The following is a 15,067-nucleotide window of genomic DNA, read 5'->3' as shown; positions in this document are numbered from 1 at the left end:
TTCGGCACATCTGTCTGGCAGTAATAAAATCTCAGAAGTAATAAAAAAAAAAAAAATGAGGACAAGGCATCCTCGTACGGATACTACTACTGTCTGGGAGAGAGAGAGAGCAGAATGAGAACGAATCCCACATCACCTCCCATTTAAATGACTGAGACCAATCGGAGGACAGACAAGCAAATTCATGTACATGGTGTTTCTACGGAGGAGGAGCAGAAGGGATACCTGCGTTAGGTCTTTAATGTAAAGTGTGACTATGCATATAAATACATGCGATTTGGGCACGGATGTGTATACACACACACACACAAAGAGAGATAGATAGATAAATAGATAGATAGATAGATAGATAGACGCTCTGTTACAGGCTTGCAGTTCATCTCAAGTGTCATTCACGGCAGGTAAATGTAACCCCTGCAGGGACGGCAAGCACTACAGAGCACGAATTGGAATAGCAGTTAAATGCCTCTTCAGCAGAATTCATGCAATAAACCATTCTACCCCACTACACAGATTAACACACACAGCACCCAACGGGTTAATTCTAGAATACAGCTTCTGTGCTGATTTGTCAGAATTTCTAATAAGCTGGATACCCTCTGTATCATTAAAGGAAGGGTAATTAGTGATATACATATATCCATATACAAATACATAAGTAGTTATTTGTATAAATATATTTTCATTTAAACACATATATATATATATATATATGAATAGATTTTATACATCATACACATATATCTGTAAATGTGCACCTTGTGTAATTTACTGGTAATAATGCACAGATCCCGACCGAGCAGTTAGGGGGTCCCGTTCTGTCGAAGATTAGATGGAGTTAGACTCCTAATCAGTACCTACCTCTATTTTAATGAAGGCAGCTGAAATAGCTGCCGGTGGGATTGAAACTCCCACTAATCTCCTAATCTAAAAATATTATGTTATATAAAAGATACAGAGAGGTAGATAGATACATAGATAAATATATAGATAGACAGATAGATAGATAGATAGATAGATAGACAGATAGATAGACACTCTCTTACAGGCTTGCAGTTCATCTCAAGTGTCATTCACAGAAGCTAAATTTAACCCCTGCAGGGATGGCAAGCACTACAGAGCACAAATTAGAATAGCAGTTAAATGCCTCTTCAGCAGAATTCATGCAATAAACCATTCTACCCCACTACACAGATTAACGCACACAGCACCCAACGGGTTAATTAACCCCTTAAGGACCAAACTTCTGGAATAAAAGGGAATCATGACATGTCACACATGTCATGTGTCCATAAGGGGTTAAAGAATACAGCTTCTGTGACAGACAGACAGACAGACAGACAGACAGACATACAGATAGACAGATAGATAGATAGATAGATAGATAGATAGATACTTGTGATAAAAATCCAGCAATCCCCTTTAATAATAAGAGATACTTATTTTTGATGATGCACTGACGCTCAGTAGCTGAAGGCAGAGAGCAGCAGGGCCTATTTCACCCTGGTGTTTGAACAACCATAGCTTGTGCAAGATAATGGAAGATTCAGCAAATTACGGTTTTAATTTCTTCTTCCCCCCTGTTCAATTAAAACGAGCAGCATCCCTCCCATTGCCCGGCGTTGTTCTTTTATGCAACCGCAATCTACTGAAAGGACAATAATCTATTTTAAGAACACATGCAGAAAAGAAAAAAAAAAATCTGTCTTTATAGCCCTGTCGGATGGAATTCTCTGCATCGATATGACATAGCCTGCAGTATTTCCCCCATCGATGTTTAACCAGTTCAATGCCAAAAGGCGATCAGGCGATAAGTCACCCCTACCTTTCTGCCCTTAAATGGTTAACAGCAGCCACTATAATATGATCAATCAATCTCATTCATTTTCTAATAATGAGCTTGGGGAGAAGTAGAAAAAAAAACCCAACTAAGCAGAACCTTCTACTGAAATGCGTATTAAATATATTAACAAGTTGCAAATTTAATCCAAACGCAACAATGACTATTTTAACAAAAACGAGACACATGTATTCACTGGAAATGGGATCTTTAAAAAAGAAAGATTTATTTCTCTCTATCTTTTACTACCAGTGGTGGTGGAATGCAGCAGAACTTTCTATACTCAGCCAAAGGAACATTCCCGGTAGCTACACAACTCTAAGCACACCTTGAAACCTAATCTGATTAGGGAACAATCGTACATTTGGTCCCTCTGTCACTTAACCCTTGGGGCACTAACAAGCTGTACAATCATCTGCCACTCAGAATGAAGCCAATGGATCAGCGCAGTCAGGGGAATGGGCCTTGACAGAGCCAAGGAGTAGGCAGGTGGAGCTAAAGATTTAGGGGTGGGGAGTTAGGGTGGAGCGTAATAAGGGGTGTGGAAAAGTGCAAGTATATTAAGCGGCCATTTTAGCAAGTGGCCATTTTAATCAGAATCTGCACTTACCTGTTAATTGTTTTGGCAGGTTGTGTGGTTTCTTTTCTTTTGTTTTTCAGATGGCTTCACTTGAAGAGATCCTGGACGGTGTGAGAGCAGCCGTGAGAGACAGGGGGATGGCATGGCTGCAGCAGCAACTGGCGGTTCCTGGGACCAGCGGTAACCACCCTGCGGCAGTTGAGCGGCGCTCGGTGCGGAGGGCGAGACCGCCCCAGCGGCTGAGCCCGGGCGTGATGCCTGCAGCGCGTCGGAGACGGAGTCCGTCCAAAGAAGCAAGCGGATCATCGGTTGGGGATGCAGGCCGGTCGGAGGTAGCGCAGATGCCATCGGCCCCGTCTGCGCGACGCGGCGCCGGTAGGGCAAGGACGGCTGGTAGGCCTGGAATGGTGTCGCGGCCTACCACGAGGAGCGCTGCTCGCCTGACGGCGGGCGGCAAGGCGGCAAAGTTGGCGACGGCCTCCAAGGAGACCAGGAGTGCAGAGGATGTCGGAGGAGAGGATGGAGCCCAGACACGTCCCGGTGAGTCTGCCGCCGGTTTAAATACCGGGCGGCAAGGGAATACACAGGGGACTGGGGATGACGGGCTGACACCACCTCACAGGGCCGAGAGGGGCTCTAGTGTAGGGGAGGTTGGTCGTACGGACGTGACAAGGTCCAGGCAAGGCAGCGGGGGGACGGCAGGTCGGGTCACCCAGCTGGGGCAGCAGAATCAGGCCAGGGCGGCAACGGAAGGGGATTCCGCTTGTCAGGGTCAGCGCAGCGATTCCCCGACGGACAGGGGAGCGGACAGTGGGGGACTGTCACATGGGTCTGACACATATTCTGACAGCGGGGTTAGGAGTGGACGGGAGGGCCACAAATGTTGCTCCCGGGGACGGCAGAACTATAGAGACAACCCTAGGCCTGCGGACTACAAGAAGCGGCGCGGGGCAGGCGCCAGGCAAGACAGGGCAGGGTGCGACAGGGAGAGGAGCCCGTCTACTGATAGGCACGGTAGGCGGAGACCAGTCTGCAGGGCCAGGAGGAGAAGGGAACGGCACAGCGAGTCTGGGTCCTCCAACGGGAGCCCCCAAGGACGGCCGGATAGTTTTTACGGCCTAGAGGGCCTGGTTACTAGGCGAGAGAGGCGTAGGGTTGACGGCAGGGAACGTAAGGAGGAAGGGCGGGTAGACGGACACTCGAACAGACTACCCAGGTGTTCTTCTCCTTACAGGTCGCGGAGCGGTACACCTGCGGTCCCGCGGCGGGATCCGGCGGATGGGAGTCGGCGTCAACAGGACACTCCGGAGCCGCACGCGGCGGACGGAAGGAAAACGACCCCGCGGCCCTCCGCGGCCGGAGGCTCTGGCGGTGAGTTACATGTTACATCACATTCAGATTCAATGTTAACTTGCCTGAAATCGTTTTTAGACTCATGGGCCGGTGGGGAGGGGGCTTCACCGCAATTTTCGAGGGTATGGGTTCCGGAAGCGGGTTCCGGGTCCCCGGGACAGGCTAGAGGGGCGGTGAGTAGTGTCTCCGGGCTGGGTACGATAAATCGGGTGAAAAGACAGGTTTAGGTTCGGTTGGAGGAGGCAAGATTGCTGATGCGGCGCGGCAAAATGTGCATGTATCTTTCGCGGGCCCCTTAGGCTGTCACCTGAAGTCGGAGGTGAAGGACAGGATTTGGAAAGGTGAGTTCGTAGAGGTTTTTTCTCTCCTTCCTCTGGAGGAGTTCCTCGATCTAAAGGATGAGGACAAAAAGGATGCGAAGAAGGAAGAAGAAGAGAAAAGGCGTAGGTATCGGAAGATCCCCAAGACGTTTGCAAACTGGCTGCGGGCTTTTTGCATATTGGCCAGCGTCATCGGGGAAAAGTTTCCCGATCGCTGTTCACAACTTTTTTGTTATTTGGACGGAATAGGGGACGCTTATCGGACATACGGTGGTATTGCATGGTGGAAATACGATGAGCAATTCCGCCAGCGTTTGGCAGCCAACCCGAGTATGAGATGGGATCAAATGGATTTACCCCTGTGGATGCGACTCATGATGGCGCAGAAGACTGCGCCCTTTCACGGGGTGGCCGGTGCAGCACCTGGAGGAGCGGCGCCGGCCGGGCAAAAGAAGGGTTTCTGCTGGCTCTTCAATGAGGGCCAATGTAAATGGGGCTCGTCGTGTAGATTCAAACACGAGTGTTCCGGTTGCGGCGGTACGCACGGAGTTAATAGGTGCTTCAAGAGAGGCAAACCAGCTGGCGGGGGAGGTCCCAGCGGCTCCGCGGCTCCTGCCGCTGCCACTGGGGGCAACTCCAGTGAAGGTAGGCGAGATGCTGCCGTGGCTAAAGCGCTACGCTAACCGCGCTGACGCTGAATTTTTGAGGAAAGGATTCACGGAAGGGTTTATGATCCCGTTCAAAGGGAAGGGGCCAGGGACTTTATGTTTGAATTTACGATCCGTTCGGGATCACCCAGGGGTGGTACGGGAAAAATTGATGACGGAGGTAAGGCTTGGTAGGATGGCAGGACCCTATGCGGTCCCACCAGTGCCGAACTTGAGGGTGTCTCCTCTGGGGGTGGTCCCCAAGAAGGAGCCGGGCAAATTCCGCCTGATACACCATTTGTCATACCCAAAAGGGGCTTCTGTCAATGACGACATTGACGCGGCCCTAAGCTCCGTCTCATACGCATCATTCGACCAAGCGGTCGAGTTGGTTCGGAGAGTAGGGCCGGGAGCGTTGATGGCGAAGGTGGACGTGGAGGCAGCTTTCAGGTTACTTCCTATTCACCCGGCATGTCACCATTTATTGGGATGTTTCTTCGACGGGGTTTTTTTCGTGGATTTGTGTTTGCCCCATGGGCTGCTCTATTTCTTGCTCATACTTTGAAAAGTTTAGCTCTTTCTTCGAATGGGTGGTGCGTCAGGAGTCGGCTGGGGGTGCAGTAGTGCACTATCTGGACGACTTCTTGTGCGTAGGACCGGCGGGTTCTGATCGTTGTGGGCAGATACTGGGGGTTTTACAATGGGTGGCACGGGCTTTTGGGATCCCGTTGGCAGCGGAGAAGACGGTTGGCCCGACGGTATGCTTGAGCTTCCTAGGGCTGGAAATAGATTCGGTAAAGGGTGAATGTCGGTTACCAATGGATAAGCTGACAGCGCTACGCCAACGGGTGGAGGGCGTACGAGGTTCAAAGAAGGTGACAGTCCCTGCTAGGGAGCTTGAACATCGCTTGTAAAGTAATCCCTATGGGGGGGGGGTTTTGCAGGCAGCTGGCTCGAGCAACTTGTGGTGTGCGATTGCCAGGTCATTATATCAGAGTCTCCGCTGCGATGAAGGCGGACCTGGATGTTTGGTTGTGTTTCCTGCAAGAGTTCAATGGTCGTGTGTATTTTAGGGACGCGGCAGCCTCGTCGGAAGAAATCGGTTTATTTACGGATGCTTCCGGGAGCGTAGGTTTCGGTGCTTACCTGGCAGGAAGGTGGTGCGCGGAAGAGTGGCCTGAGGCGTGGAAGGAAAGCTCATTGATCAGGAACCTGGCCTTCCTAGAGCTCTTTCCAGTGGTAGTGGCTGTATCCTTATGGGGCGAGGAGCTCGCGAACAGGAAGGTGATCTTTCACTCAGATAATATGGCGGTGGTGCAGGCGGTTAATAATATTTCGGCCTCTTCACTGCCCGTGGTACGGTTGTTGAGGCAATTAGTGCTGCTTTGCATGTCTTGGAATATTGTGTTTAGGGCGAAACATGTTCCAGGCTTGTTGAATGTTGTTGCTGACGCCTTATCTCGTTCACAGTGGGAGCGTTTTTGGGAAGCGGCGCCGGGAGCTCAGGAGACGGGTCAGGCATGCCCGGCGGAAATGTGGTGGCTCGGGACGTCTTGCTTGGGGGGTTTATAAGAAGTTCCCTGGCGCCCGGAACATGGACGGCATACACCAAAGTTTGGTATGAATGGGAGGAGATGGTGGGACAGTCGGGAGGGGCGAACTCTCCTGCAGGTAGGTTGGACACACTCTTATGGTTGTTGTGTCGGTTATTCGCGGGAGGGGCTTCTCCCGCGAAGGTGGACCGTTACATGTCAGCATTGGCATTTTGGTTTAAGTTCACGGGTAAGGAGGATATCACAAAAACTTTTTTGGTGAGGCAAGCATTACGCGGCTTCCGAAAGGGAAAAAGGGCAGTAGACTCGAGACGGCCGGTGTCGTTTAAAATTCTGCAAGGATTGGCGGAGGGGTTACATGACGTTTGTACATCACCGTTTGAAGTGCTCTTGTTTACAGTAGCTTTTGTTTGGGCGTTCTTTGGGGCGTTTCGCATCGGGGAACTAGTCAGTTCTAATAAGTTTGGTGCGAACGGGATCAGGTTTGAAGATGTAGTGATGGGGCAGGACAAAGTCGAGATACGTCTGAGGTGCTCCAAGACGGATGTCTTTGGAAGAGGTAAGACAATAGTTTTGTTCGCGTTGCCAGGGTCGGAAGTCTGCCCAGTAGCATGCGGGCACAAATACTTAGGCGTTCGCCCCAAGGGCTTGGGGTGCTTTCTCGTGCACAAGGATGGTCTTGCGCTGTCACGCTTCCAATTTGTCAGGGTCTTTCGCATGGGGCTGCGGCAGTTGGGTTTGCATCCCATGCAATTTGGAACTCATTCATTTCGCATAGGGGCAGCAACGGAGGCGGCGCGGCTTGGACTCGGGGATGACCGGATTAAACAGATAGGTCGGTGGGAGTCCGCGCGTTTTCGGACATATGTACGAACGGATAAGTTGGTTTGAGGGGGGTTTTGTTGGCGTTGAGGGTTTTTTGTAAATGATCTGCAAGTTAATGGTTTGTGTTTCTTTATAGGTCGGGTTGTATGGTTGGTGGGTCACTCCTACGTTTATTGGGCGCAGAAGAGGGCCGCAGTTCGGAGGAATGGATCACAACTGGGCTTTCTTCAGGAAACTGTGGAGTTACAATGGTTTGGTTTTCGTGGTTTCAGCTGGCAGAGCATTAGTGGAGAGATTTTTGGAAAATTGTTGGGGGGAAACCCCCCGGACATAATATTGATATTTAATTGGAGACACGCCAGGGACACAGCTGCGGTGGCAAGATGTCGGGGGAAAGTTAATAAGGCCATGTCAGTTTTCGTTAGGAGGTCAGGCGGGGTCCCGGTAAGGCATTGGGAGCTAGAGGGTATGTTACCTGGGTATTATCGTAAGGATGGGGTACACCTTTCGGAGGTAGGGTGTGACTTGCTAAATCTAGGTTTTCAAGAAGGGATATCCCGGGCCCTATTTCTGTGTGGTGGGGGGCGCTCGAGACATTAAGGGATCAAGTCTCGGGCTGTGGCGGGATAGGGCTAGGGTAATTGGGATGGAAGTGGATTAGCAAGTGGCTAGGCTAAGCTTAGGCTGAATTAGGCCAGAGTTGGAAGTGGTCTGTTGGTTCGAGCTCATCGGTGGCTCCGAACCTGGTGGTGTAGGGGTGTCTCGGTACACCCCTACAGTTAATAAAGTTATGATTATGGGGCCTCTTTGGTAGGCCGTGTGTTATATATTATGTGTTATTTATATTGTTATATATTGTTTATGGTATGGGGTCATTGTCTGGGTTAATGCTGTACGGAAGGGGGTGGGGGTAAATTAATCTTATATGGCAATGACCCCAATTTGTTATCTTGTTTATTGAAAAATTTAAATAAAGCTGTGGACTTTTATTTTCCAACAGAAATTTGGTGTCTGTGTTTATTGGTGGGTTATGGGGGTTAAAAATGCCACAAGCCGAATAACGACTGTGCGCATGTCATGAAGCCCATGGATCAGCGCAGTCAGGGGAATGGGCCTTGACAGAGCCAAGGAGTAGGCAGGTGGAGCAAAAGATTTAGGGGTGGGGAGTTAGGGTGGAGCGTAATAAGGGGTGTGGAAAAGTGCAAGTATATTAAGCGGCCATTTTAGCAAGTGGCCATTTTAATCAGAATCTGCACTTACCTGTTAATTGTCCCTCCCACCCTCCCTGGTTTTTTGTAGCAGGTCCCATTTGGTCACAGCGGCGGGATAGGGCTAGGGTAATTGGGATGGAAGTGGATTAGCAAGTGGCTAGGCTAAGCTTAGGCTGAATTAGGCCACAGTTGGAAGTGGTCTGTTGGTTCGAGCTCATCGGTGGCTCCGAACCTGGTGGTGTAGGGGTGTCTCGGTACACCCCTACAGTTAATAAAGTTATGATTATGGGGCCTCTTTGGTAGGCCGTGTGTTATATATTATGTGTTATTTATATTGTTATATATTGTTTATGGTATGGGGTCATTGTCTGGGTTAATGCTGTACGGAAGGGGGTGGGGGTAAATTAATCTTATATGGCAATGACCCCAATTTGTTATCTTGTTTATTGAAAAATTTAAATAAAGCTGTGGACTTTTATTTTCCAACAGAAATTTGGTGTCTGTGTTTATTGGTGGGTTATGGGGGTTAAAAATGCCACAAGCCGAATAACGACTGTGCGCATGTCATGAAGCCCATGGATCAGCGCAGTCAGGGGAATGGGCCTTGACAGAGCCAAGGAGTAGGCAGGTGGAGCAAAAGATTTAGGGGTGGGGAGTTAGGGTGGAGCGTAATAAGGGGTGTGGAAAAGTGCAAGTATATTAAGCGGCCATTTTAGCAAGTGGCCATTTTAATCAGAATCTGCACTTACCTGTTAATTGTCCCTCCCACCCTCCCTGGTTTTTTGTAGCAGGTCCCATTTGGTCACAGCGGCGGGATAGGGCTAGGGTAATTGGGATGGAAGTGGATTAGCAAGTGGCTAGGCTAAGCTTAGGCTGAATTAGGCCACAGTTGGAAGTGGTCTGTTGGTTCGAGCTCATCGGTGGCTCCGAACCTGGTGGTGTAGGGGTGTCTCGGTACACCCCTACAGTTAATAAAGTTATGATTATGGGGCCTCTTTGGTAGGCCGTGTGTTATATATTATGTGTTATTTATATTGTTATATATTGTTTATGGTATGGGGTCATTGTCTGGGTTAATGCTGTACGGAAGGGGGTGGGGGTAAATTAATCTTATATGGCAATGACCCCAATTTGTTATCTTGTTTATTGAAAAATTTAAATAAAGCTGTGGACTTTTATTTTCCAACAGAAATTTGGTGTCTGTGTTTATTGGTGGGTTATGGGGGTTAAAAATGCCACAAGCCGAATAACGACTGTGCGCATGTCAAGTCTCAAAGTAATGTGAGTATAGTACAAACCATTGTACAAGTAAATACAGTCTTCCCCCTTTAAATGTGGGATGACAGATTTATATATTAGGACTGCATTAGAGGAACATTATAGTCACCAAAACAACTTTAGCTTAAAGGACCACTCCACACCCCAAAAGCAGCTGAAGTGCTTTATGGGTGAGGATTACCCTCATTTAACCCCAGTTTATAAAAGTGTTCATTTCTATGAGAAATTAGCACTTTTATAAATGAACTTGGGAACTCCCCCCTTGCTGTCAATCAAACAGCCAACGGAAGTGGCAGGAACCCTCTACTTGAGTATGCCTACCTCCCCGTCCCTCCTTAACAGACCTCAGAGCAGCTTCAGCAGTGCACAATTGGCGACTCAATGAGAAGCCTCTGATTGGTTATTTTCCCTGTGATGAGACTGAAAGTCTCGTCTGGGAAAAGGGGATGAGCTTACAAAGGCTGCTTTTGTAATCTATTTTAGACGATACTCTCAATGAACACATGCATAAAAATATGCATGCATGTATTCATTGGGATTATATCTACTAAACTGTGGAGGATTTTTGGGGGGTGGGTTGGAAGAGTATAGTGTTCCTTTAATGAAACAGTTTTGGTGTATGGATCATGTCCCTGCAGTTTCACTGCTTAATTCTCTGCAATTTAGGAGTTAAATCACTTTGTTTATGCATCCCTAGTAACACCTCCCTGCATGTGACTACACAGCCTTCCTAAACAGTTAACTGTAAAGAGTCCTCTAATGTTTAAACTTCCTTTATTCCAAATTCTGTTTAATTTAGAATTTCTAATCTCTAACTCGGTTAATAGCTTACTAGAACCCAAGGGAGCATCCCGTGTGTGATTAAAGTGCAATTTACAGAGCAGTAGATAAAAACTTTTAAAGTAAGTTACATCTGATTGAAAATTAAACCAGCCAGGGGAGGTGTGGCTAGGGCTGCATAAACAGAAACAAAAGTGATTTAACTCCTACATGGCAGAGAATTCAGTAGTGAGACTTCAGTTTCACGATTTATACTCCAAAACTGCTTCATTAAGCTAAAGGTATTTTGGTGACTATAGTATCCCTTTAACTGAATTTAACTGTTTCACGACAAGGTCCTATTATATATGTGAATACAGCCATCACCTGTTATGAAGGGGTTATTGGATAACTTAAGTCCTCTGTTTCACACTGCAAAAAAAACACCACAAAGGCTAGCTGTTTACCAAGACCAGTTTAAATACAGGCTATAATTGGTATTTTCCTAACTTTAACCCCTTAAGGACACATGACGTGTGTGACACGTCATGATTCCTTTTTATTCCTGAAGTTTGGTCTTTAAGGGGTTAATATACACACCTAGAACATACATAAGTCCTCTGTTTCCAACCAGGTATTTAGTCATTCTCAGATTGTTAGGAGGCTTAGATGTTTCCCTTTTTACTGACACTTGTCAACCCTCCGTGGCAGCAATGATATTTTAATACTTTAGTGTTGCAGTATATATAATTCCCTTATAGTAATAGATATGCAAGATGGCTGCCATTAGCAAACTATCAATGTTGTGAAAGAATGTTCTATATATATATATACGTTCCTACTGAATTTAATCAAGAGCAGGCTTCGCGAGCCCTCAAAAAACGTTACGTGTTATTACTGTTGGAGTTATTGGTTCTGTTCCCCAGAGCTTGCTGGTACGTAAAGATCATAAGATTCTTTAGAGCTTGGGAGAAAGATCCTTCCCTATTATCTATCCCTAAAGAATTAAAAATGGAATTCCATTCTTGACTTTCCTTGGCCTCAAGGTCTATACTGTATTATATAATTATATAAAATAGTATCTGCTGGTCTCTTCTACAGCTGCTCCCTTGACAAAGGCTCTTCAGCCGAAACGTTGTTTTTTGTTTTTTTTTGATTGACTCTGTCCCTGCTTCTCACTGATTTTGGTATGTTTTTTGGTATTTTTTACATGTTTGGGTTTTGTTTATACTTAATATTATAGTGGTCTGTTTGCATGATATTTCTTTCATTTACATACCACGCATTGCGTGTTTATATGTGTCTTTATACATATGCTTTTTTTGTAAATGCTTTATCATAGCATGACCTTGTATTTCTGTGGATAATATTTAAAGAGACAGACCTAGAGTATATACCCATGTAATAAAGTTTTTTTCATATTTATAAAGATTTTTGGTTGTGCTCCTTACTCTATTTACATTGTCATGTTTTTGGGGTTCTTCAGGGGATAGAGCCTTATGTGGGTGAGCACCCAACATATATTGTATTAGCCTTTTCCTTGGGCTAATTTAACGTTTAGTCGAGTGTGCCCACCTTATCTCATTTTCATGGTCTCTTCTACAGCTCCCATGATGCTCAGCTGGACTCTACAATGATAGAGAGTTTTACTATTTGTTAGAAGAGGTCAGACTGGAAGACAAGGTTGATGGATTAAAGGATAGGCACCCAGACCACTTCAGCTCAATGACGTGGTCTGGGTGCTAAGTCCATCTAGGATTAACCCAGCCTTCTGTAAACTGCTATGTTTACATATGGGTTAATCCAGCCTCTAGTGGCTGTCTCGCTGACAGCCGCTAGAGGCGCTTCGTCGCTTCGTCGCTTCTCACTGTGATTTTCACAGTGAGAAGACGCCAACGTCCATAGTAAAGCATTCAGCCGATGACGTCAGAAGGAGGAGCTGAGTCCCCAGCGCCGAGGGTGCCCGGCACTGGAGAAAGGTGAGTGTTTAACCCCCTTCCTCCCCCTTCAGCCCGGCGGGGGTGGGACCCTGAGGGTGGGGGCACCCTCAGGGCACTGTAGTGAAAGAAAAACAAGTTTGTTTTCCTGGCAATATAGTGGTCCTTTAAAAAATGTTCAAGAATTAGCGGTCCAGCAGGTCTGATATCAGATGGGTAGAGGCATGGCCAGTGGGTAGATATGCCCATGATGCAAGTACCATCATCGACAACATCCTTGCACACAGGAGAGGCCCAGTCAGGGCTGCCAATGCGCGGAGGACTTGTTTATGGACTTAACATGCCTGGAGTTTTATTCTAAGTGCACAGTGAGTGTGGTTAAATAGGTGCTAGCTATGTACTTTCCCTTAGTCCTCCCAACATTGGGTGACAGAGTCAAACTGTCAGGTAATCTGGAGGACTGTGGGAAAAATCAGCTCTGTGTGACCTGATTGGTCTGAATTTGGGTGAGGAATGTGTTTAGGCTGCAGTACCACGTATGACCTGTGGGGGTATCTGTTCAATACAACCAATATTAACGAGTGTTAAAATTTTATAATTGCAAAGTTGATCAAAATATTTTTGGTAGATTCTGTTGCATATCAGAAAAATATTTAGAGCACCTTAATTTCATCTCCCACCGGGTGAATCTATCTCTGGAGGCAGTGAGTGTTTAATTGTGATGAATGTTCTATATTGTAAAACTAAAATGTGTGGATAGAGTGTCTTAAATAAATTTTAGTTCCAAGGATTTACTGACTTCAGAAGTCAAGTAATGGCAATATTTCCCCTATAAACTGTCAAATAAATTTTGTGTATGTCTCCTGAGCTCACCTTAATTAGTCCAGTTTAACAAATTGCAGACATATTCAGAACAATAATTTTCAGAGAATTAAATGATATAGTGTGTCTAAATTAAAATCAAGAACTACAGAAGGACAGACAAATGTGACACTATTAAAGACACCTCAAATATGAGCATAGCTCCCAACTGTCCCGTTTCTGAAAGGTAAGTCCTAATATGTAAATTATGTCTATATCATCCAGCCTCTGCTTGACTTTAGAGGAAAGGGATTAGTTAGTATCTGCTATAAATCTAATTATAGATTTACAAAAACAGGGTGAACCCGCCTTTGTAGATGGTGCATGATTAGCTGGTTTTCTGTATAGTTATCTGCAAATCTGAAAGATATTTGGCATGCCCCAATAGGAGGCCATGCATTGGAGTATTCCATACCCAAATGTTGCTAAATAAATCATATCTTCTACAAGAAATGTGGCTTACCTAAAATTTAAACAAGACTGCAATCCACTTGGGGGTGAAGGATTAATTACAAAATTCGAATTAGATTTAGGGATTTTATCATAATTTAGGCTAAATAGTGCCTTTCTCCTCCCGATTTTATAATGATGAATTGGAAGTGTTTTATGTAGACTTCATGGTCATAATTTGTTTAATTTCCTTTGAGTTCTATGCTGTGTTCCATGTCGTTTTCTGACATTGTTGCGTTCAGTGAATAAACTCATCGAACCAGGAATGAATGAACTCTAAATTCATAACAATGGTGGCTGGGCTCAGTACTGAAGCTATTCAAGAAACTATAACACAATCTGGGTTATTCGTTAAGTTGGGAATTGTGGTGAATTGACAATGTTAGGCAAAAAAAGATAAACTATAGAGATTCTCCAATTCTACCTATCAACAAGTTTGGTCTAAAATTTACAATTTTCATTGCCACTGCTGTGCAATTTCCTGTGTTGCAAATAATTGAACATGTTGGATCATGCTAAGAGAGCTTAAAGCCAAGATACAAAAGAAGGATATGTTTGTGAATTGTCAGGAATTTCACATTTTAAGGCCATAAAAATCAAGTTGAATATATATATTTTCAGCTTGACTCTTTTTGGCTGCAAATTTGCAATTACCTAGCGAATCAACACAATTTTGCATTGATTAATTAATTAATGATCACAATCTGCTAGAAAACCTTTTAACATTATTTATCTACAGAAATCACCATTAAAGTCTACAGGAATTTTTGTAGACAAATAATTTGGTAAATTTCTCTAACAGTGTTGAACAGTAAGATTTAAAAGACACCAATTTAATAAGATTTGGAAATCTAGTGAAAAGCAATGTATTTTAACATAATGGCTCAATTTAATATTTTTTTGGATATGCTCTTTAAATTCTCTCAATATTTTAAAATTAGTTTTTTTTTCAAAATAATAAAATATCAAATAAAAAGCATATATAACAAAAAATCAATATACCAAAAAATATCAAAATATTAAAATATTTTCAAAATGTTGAAGCATTGTAAAAGTTTGTCCAAAAATATGAAATCATTTATTAGAATAAATATTAGAAACCAGAATCCCGTTCCCTCGTGAGGATTAATACGTATGCAATTCTGTGACTCTGAGTAAAACAAGGATGCATATAGAGCATTATCTAATATCACAAGATTCTAAAGTGAATTGTCCATTCTATACAATTTCCTTAATTCTGACTTGTATATAAGGAAAGAAATAAATAAATACTGGTGGGACTTCTGGAGCATGCCATTCCCTGCGCTCCAAGTGCTCTTGGGAAATTAAGCCTTAGTGTGTTTTTTTTAGGTAGTTTGCTGCTAAGCAGAAACACCAGCACTGCAATGCTTACTTAGAAAGGCAATTTTTCCAAACCTTGTTATGCAACAGTAATGACATTAAAGGAAGATTG

General features: G+C 45.0%; 1 protein-coding gene across 5 annotated transcripts in view; it reads right to left on the bottom strand.

Annotated features, from left to right (window-relative positions):
• The window catches only part of RIMS2 (regulating synaptic membrane exocytosis 2), a 627,382-nt gene that overhangs the window by 414,471 nt on the left and 197,844 nt on the right, over positions 1-15,067 (bottom strand). The gene's annotated exons all lie outside the window — the stretch shown is intronic.

The sequence above is a fragment of the Pelobates fuscus genome, chromosome 4, assembly GCF_036172605.1.
Source record: "Pelobates fuscus isolate aPelFus1 chromosome 4, aPelFus1.pri, whole genome shotgun sequence".
Taxonomy (NCBI): Eukaryota; Metazoa; Chordata; class Amphibia; order Anura; family Pelobatidae; genus Pelobates; species Pelobates fuscus.
Note: the sequence above shows the minus strand (reverse complement) of the source record. Positions and strands in the feature narration are given on the sequence as shown.